This window comes from Lineus longissimus, chromosome 9 (genome assembly GCF_910592395.1).
Source record: "Lineus longissimus chromosome 9, tnLinLong1.2, whole genome shotgun sequence".
Classification (NCBI taxonomy): Eukaryota; Metazoa; Nemertea; class Pilidiophora; order Heteronemertea; family Lineidae; genus Lineus; species Lineus longissimus.
In genome coordinates, this window is record NC_088316.1 from 11,882,612 (window position 1) to 11,890,020 (window position 7,409).

The 7,409-nt window shown below is 39.2% G+C and overlaps 1 long non-coding RNA gene across 2 annotated transcripts; it reads right to left on the reverse strand.

Annotated features, from left to right (window-relative positions):
* Positions 1-1,686: 1,686 nt before the first annotated feature.
* On the reverse strand, positions 1,687-4,837 carry LOC135493486 (uncharacterized). Of its 2 annotated transcripts, XR_010448251.1 has the most exons (4): positions 4,776-4,837; positions 4,619-4,663; positions 4,203-4,295; positions 1,687-3,920 (listed from the first exon to the last, which is right to left on the reverse strand). It is a non-coding gene; the product is annotated as an uncharacterized LOC135493486 (long non-coding RNA). The 2 variants fall into 2 exon arrangements; XR_010448252.1 differs by lacking the exon at positions 4,619-4,663.
* Between the last annotated feature and the right edge of the window lie 2,572 nt (positions 4,838-7,409).

The window sequence follows — 7,409 nt, forward strand, 5'->3', positions numbered from 1 at the left end:
GTGATATTGTGCTTGAAGATTTTTTTCCGCGCTTCGTGTAAGCGCTCAAAAATTCGGCGCTATCCGTCTGCGCTGTCCACGGGAGTGCATTCGTCGCGTAGCAGAGTACAAGCAGACCGATGCCGCAACGAGCACAGATTAATGTGCACTCTTATTCGCGCTGCTCCTGAGGTTTTACGGGCTGCTGTCAAAAACCGAGCGGAGCGAAGAATGTGGATCAATTAGGGTCTCCACCATCGGGGAAATCTGTTCGGGGCAAATAGCCTACTGAAGCATTCTGTTGCTATAACTGGGATGTTATCAGTGTCTAGGCAATCCTTGTCATTGACAATGCATAGAGACTGCTCATCCTAGCTAAAATTATGACGCGAATTGCCTCGACTCGTCGCCACATTTTAGGGGTCCCGTCTCCTCAATGTCCGTTTAGCTCCAAAGCAACGAGGTCTGTACATGTCCTCTTCGTCTCGCATGGTGGCCGGGTTCGTATAGCGCGGGAAGAGCAGGACAGGACAACTCTCTTGCGCCACCCTTTTCCTGATGGAATGGTGGATATTTTGACATGCACATGAAGAAAGAACAACTCATATACGACGTATTTGTGATATGGAAGAAACATTTTTATTTCTAATTTCCAAGTACACATTTTCAAATCTAGAAGAGAACTAGGGACAGAGCAATATTGAACATGACACATTGAAGAGCATCATGCATGTTCGTTTTCACTTTTTATTTCGTTGCTCCTTCTCTGGAGTGGGAACTCTTAGTGGCAATCTCTAACATGATCTTATAAACAACTGAGAAAAAGGGAATTTTAGCAGCGAACATTTTCTTAATTTCAAAACGTGTCTTCACTTAGCGGCACCCTTGTGGTTTGTCAATACAATTCAATTCAATTTATTTCAACTGATTTTTAGGCCACTTTTTTTTTGCAGCATGAAAATATAGACACATACAGCGGGATAATACAATAGAAAGACACGATGATATTTATGTACATAGTAATACACATACACTAACGCCTCTGCTCTTTTACTTTTTTGCAGATACGTGGCCGATAAATTTCGTAAAATTTCATATTGTTTTGTAGACACGATATTGATAAATAATGATAGAACGGTTGGTCGTACAAACGATTCGACAGCTCACAAAAAAATCTCTAATGAGCGAAGACATTGGGTAACTGCTCTCTTGCCTTTCTCTGCTACATGATACAAACAAGAGAATGTACCTTTCTAATAGACAGACAACAGGAGCGATTGCTTTTCACTCATATACCAGTATTCATATGTTCAAAGTACAGGCTATATAATTCATTTACAAAAAAATATATACAACAACAGCAACAGTGATCCCGGCAGTGATCCTTTAAAATTTACGGCACCGCCTATCATTGCGAGCAGGAATATCTGTCAAATGCATGTTACCGCACGGAAGGATAATTAAGTGGGCGATACAGTCTGTTTCGTTAGAAATGTTGTTTTCTTATCGAAGAGTTAGTTTGTTTTAAGCTGCGCGCGGTTGTTTTATTTGCGTATTTCTTTGCCAAATGTTTTTTGTAAAGGTAAAATTCATACTGTGCTAGCGTCATTCTTTCTGGTATGTGATGTGGGTTTTTTTTCGCGCTCAAAGGAATACAGTATTCACGCGGATCGTAGATGATATGAATGGAGCTCTTCTTGCAAGATGTTTTTAAAAGAGCCCTTCTCCTCCCTGTTTTCGTTAAAAGTCATTGTTTTTTCTTGCCCCCACGTCCTTTTCCACATGGCTTTCCGCTAAACGGTTTGATAGCTTCTGTCAAAACAGGCAAACAATGCATTAGACGGGCCTTACAACTTTGCAAAGCTGTGGTTTTTTGGTCGAAGAAACAGTGAAATTTTGTCATGGCTTCTTCATTTTTTTTCATGCCCGCAATAAAAGTCTCGACAGCTTTTTCTTCCCGCGCCATGAGTTTGTCTACAGAGGCCTTTCGTGAAACAAAATCCTTGTGGTATTTTTCGCATTTTTCAGCCCAAGGTTTTATCTTTTTCAAAGCGAGCTTTTGTTTTTCGTGGACAGAACAAATGTTTACAAAATCTTCAATAATGTGAGGATATTTTAATCTATTCTTTTTCGACTCAAATATTGGACGAAGATATTTTTTTACGAAGGCTTTTTCATCGCCTGAACAGCATTCATGAGCGGAAGCTCCAGCTTGTTGGGGGGTTATATCATTGAAGGCAAGTTGTTCGTTTAGCTGGTTACGTAAAGTGATAACATCCTGTTCTACATTATACGCTTTCGGAAAAAGAGACCCACTCGACAGGGATAATTTTTCGACTGCATGTGCACCCGCGGCCCCCCGGCTTGCTACTCCATCCGATTCGGTTTCGGACGCAGTTTCCACGTCGTCACTGGACAAGTTCAAATCGGCTTCCAAGCTAACAGCGCCGTGTTCTTCGTTCTCATTTTCAATAGAAGACATTTTTTGTGCGCAACGGCATTGCCTGTATCATCAATAAAACAACTATTTGCCTTTCGTTTTTTGTTCTCAGAAAGTATGTTTTCAATCTGATTCGAAGTTCTATTGAATCCATCATCAATTGCTTTAATCGCACTCTCTTCCTCGCTATCATACTCACCATTACTGCATTCTAAACTAGTTTTCATGACTTTCACAACATCATTTGGGGCAATAGAAATACTTAAACTGGCCTCTGCTTTCAAAGGACTAGCCCCTCCCCTAATCGAACCTCCAAAATGATAACATGATATTTGAATGGTAAAATCGCCCAGAGTATCGATGATGATTTTAATCAGCTTCATCCATGAGGGACGTCCTGACGAGTCAAAGTGTTTGAGCGTTTTTCGAATGCATTTTGTAAATCTTATGAACTTTTCTTCTGATGGCTCGATAGCCGCGACTATTTTTGCAATGATATCCTCAATCAATTCTGTCATGATGTTTCTGTTATCATCAAAAGCAAATGAATTTGTCTGTGATCATCCGAGAGACCCCGTCTGTTGGCAATTTCAATTCATGATCAACCTGATTTTCTTCCAAGAATTCGAAGACAATTCTTGTTTTCTCCGCAAAAAGCTCAATTTTAGTAAAAACAAAATTACATCGAGTGGTATAAAACTGAAAATGAGCTCCTGCGTCTCTGAATTTCAGACCACGCATGGACGGCTTTTCCGTTGCCTCGGAATCTAATTTAACAAGCGGTCTTTCACCCCTGTCTGCCTCGGGTGCAAAAAACGATTCGATAAAATATAGTAGCGACTGTACGTCGCGTTGTCTAAAACAAGAAGTTAACGCACTGCTTGGAAAATTACCTTGAATATTAACAATTCTCCCTTTGAATTTAAGCTTTCGTCTTGGCGGCTGTGGTGTCAAACAAGAATGTATTTCTTCCAAAATGTGTTCATAAAGTTTCTTGAAATTATTGCTTTCAAGCCAAGCGCCTATATTTTTTCGCAGATGCAAAGTAATGTGTAATTTCTTACTAACCCGGTAGGAAATGTCAGTAAAACGTCGCGTAACATAACCGTCTTTAACTGTTTGGAAATATTTTTTGGAAAAGTGGTAGATTTCAAACTTGTATTTTTCAAAAAATGAAGACTCTATAAGGTCAAAGTGAAATATAACCTGTTTGATGGAACTAACTATTGTATCATTCATTCAGCTTTATGGGGGTTATGGAAGAAACTTAAGTTTTTTTCCAGCGCGTGCACGGGCATACAGTTGTTGTTGTATATACTTTTTATGAATGATTATATATTGTACTTACAAATACTCAGTCTTACATGTAATTCCCTTTAGAATTCCTGAAGTCATAAACACTAGTGAATGAAACAGTTGTAGTACACAGTCACGCTCCAAACGTTGAATGATATATTGAGGCTATACTGTATGTGTATGAGAAAACATCAGGTCGAACTGTCTGGAAAGAGAAAAACGAGGGTTGACGTTAGTTTGCTGTCAGAGAATATCGCCTACGAGCATGTAAAGTAATATGTATTTTTTTACTAACCCAGTAGGAAATGTCAGTAAAACCTCGTGTAACATAAGCGCTTTTACTGTCTGGAAATATTTTTCAAAAATGAAGGCTCTATAAGGCCGAAGTGAAATATAACCTGTTTTATGGAACTAAGTATTGTACCGCGTTCACGTGCATACAGTTGCTGTTGTTATACTTTTTATGAATGAATATATAGGAACTTACAAATACTCCTACATGTAATTTCCCTTTTGAATATTCCTGTACACTCATGCTTCATCCGTTGAATGATTTTGTGAAAACATCAGGTCGAGCTGTCTGGAAAGAGAAAACGAGGGTTGACGTTAGTTTGCTGTCAGAGAATATCGCTTACGATCATGTATCACACGCTTTTGTTCCAACGACGTGCTCTTTGCTTTTTACACCACATCATCAGGAATTGATGTAATGAGACAGACTAAGTACAGCGTGTCCTTGTCGCATTGTATAAATAATCAGCCTTAGCGCTTGTCTATTTTGATGAGATGTTATTCTGGAAAATTAAATAGAAAGGATATGATGAGTTGAAAAACAAATAAAAGCCTTTCGTTTAGTAGAGACAGTATTTTTGTGTGTCCTTGTGAGTAACCAAATAGGCCTACCTGTTAATCGGGCGGGCAGCAAGGGCTGTTTATATCTGCATGGCGCTGGAAGAGAAATATGGGTCGCATGTTATTTCATTTCCCAAAGGAGAGATGATTATTATTGTTGAATCAAAATCATACTGAGCCGACAGAACTATAAAAATGAAGGTCCTACCTTGATTCACGATAACATAATGTTTCTCGGCTTTGGGGCGCTTGTGTATAAACCATCCCTCTGAAAGAGAAAATAATGGACGGATGTTACTAAGTCTGTTTCTGAAGACTTTTAGTCGAGCTGCTAACTAAACGGAAATTAACAGTTATAAGGCCTGCCTTTTATCCCGATTGCTTCTCAGCAAAATGTGTGTGCGTAAGTTGCCCGCATATGCGAAATGGGGGAAGTTTTGCCCTCACAGCTCTTAATAAAGGTTGGAATATTCCATTTTTGACCAATCCTGGGGGCTAGAAGTGTAGTTTGCCACGCAAGGAGTCACGAGATCATAATAGAATATTTTCGTATTGATTTACAAACGAAATCCTTGACCTAAAGCCCTTCGAACTGATCAAGGCACCTCCAGACACTTTTGAAATTATTCTCAAGAACAATCTCCCACTGATTATATAGGGCGCTTAATATTTCATCACAGATCCAAGCTCAGATTTGATAAAACTCGGCCGAAATAACAGCCAGTAAGTGCGAAAATGACTTTTTTCCTGTTCAGGATTCATTATAAAACAATTAGGCACTTTAACTTCACCTTTCGGTCACCCAATAGCTCTCATTAGATTGTGCGTATTAGAAATGATGCCAAGAGAATGAGTTCATAAGAGTTTTTTCTTTGTTGCTAGAACAAAAACAATTGTTATCGCTCCAAGGACGGCTGGAAAAAGGCCTTATTTAACATGCCGGTTAATCAGCCTCTCACTAGTACATTCTACCTTTTTGAAATGACGCCAAAAAATCATTTAAACAAGAGCTTGATTTGGCTCATTGACATACTAACTAGCGCGCTGTGTTTTATCAAAGTGATCTTGAACTCATCAACTAAGTAAACTGTGCAAAGTAGTTTGTAGAACATTTAGTTCTGCAATCAGATAATGAGTTGGTCTTACATCTCGTCCACGAAATAACAATGGGAAGATATTGTGTCAACTTGGCACGAAGAGTAATTTGTTTTTCAATAGCAAACTTGTTCTACTTCGTGGAGAAAATCATTTGAGTAGGCCCAGCATATTCTCGTCACAAGGCTATTAGGAGCAAAATGATGTTTGCTGTCGTTGTTTTTCTCTTAACCATGATGTGACACGATAGAATTTAACCAACGCGTTGGCATCGCCGATTGTTGCTTTCAATACGACTGATTTTGTTAGTGCGCATTTCGTCATCATGTCAGACGACCAACTTTTATTCTATAGACCAAAGATTGTGGATGAAAAAAATGATGATGATGAAGTTGAAACACTCATTTTTCACAAATTGAGTGACTTAGCTTCTGCTCCGGAAAGGGCGACGGCACATTCAGTGGGTTTTGACCTGGCTAGCGCCCATGACTACACGATTTTGGCCGGTTGCTCGCAACTTGTCCGCACAGATTTACAACTTGTTCTTCCGAGAGCGTGTTATGGTCGAATCGCGCCTCGCTCAGGTCTAGCCTTAAACTATATGATAGCCGTAGGCGCAGGTGTAATCGATTCCGATTTTAGAGGCAATTTGGGTATTTTGCTATACAATCATAATCCGTGTAAGCGCATCATGTAACACGAGACGAAAATATTCTTTATGTGATAAACTGATGTTTATTAACACCGTAAAAGACTGAAAATATACAAGATGAAAGTATCCTCAGTACAATTACATATATGAACTATTGAAAAACACAGTATTAGAAACATGCTGACTCAGCCTGGTTGTGATCTTAGGAGTACCAAGCACACACATATAATGCATACATGAATGCATGCAACAGTAGCTACACAGGCATCACAAAGGCACAAATGTACCTCTAAATCCTCATCAAACATAAACATTGGAATATATACCATGCATGTATTATAACCTCACTAGTTGAGGAAACTGTTAATACAGAACAGCATATAGCTGCAGGAAATATATATGGATATGTATGTGTGTATCATATGATAAGTTCACAATCTAACAGAGACAAAGGAAACCCAGCATGGTTAAGAGAATTAGGAAAGGTGAGCTCTTTAAACCCTTAAAACTATGATGTTAACCATCATCTATTGGAAATAAGATAATCTATAGACTCTATAAATATTGATAATTGTACATACCATGTTTTGCCTCTAGAATTTCACATGATGCCTTAGATTTTGATAGATACAAATTGTAGGAAAATAGGTACAGTATTTCTCAGTGTGCTTGTCTCCAAGAAAAGGCCTAGCTCTTGTTTACATTCTGTGGTACTTGAGGTCAGCTAGATAGCATGCACGAAAATGATGCTAGATATGCTCGAGCAGGGGTTGAGACTGTAGACAGGTTGTTGAGTCCAATGGTTGCTACAATCCGCAAAACGAATTTCGTATTCGACACGGCGATCGTGTGGCCCAACTTATTTGCGAAAGAGCCCTTATACCACGTATTCGAGAATCCAAAGATGAATTGCCCTCAACCCCGCGCGGCCAAGGCGGTTTTGGATCAACTGGCGGCTATTCTACGAGAAATTAAGAAGCCGTGAAATGAGCTTGTGATAAAAACGGACCATCCAAATGTAACGCTCAAAGTAAGAAAGTGTATATTGCGGTGGTAGGAACTAGGTTATGTTTTAGGCCCTTTTGACCAAAGACC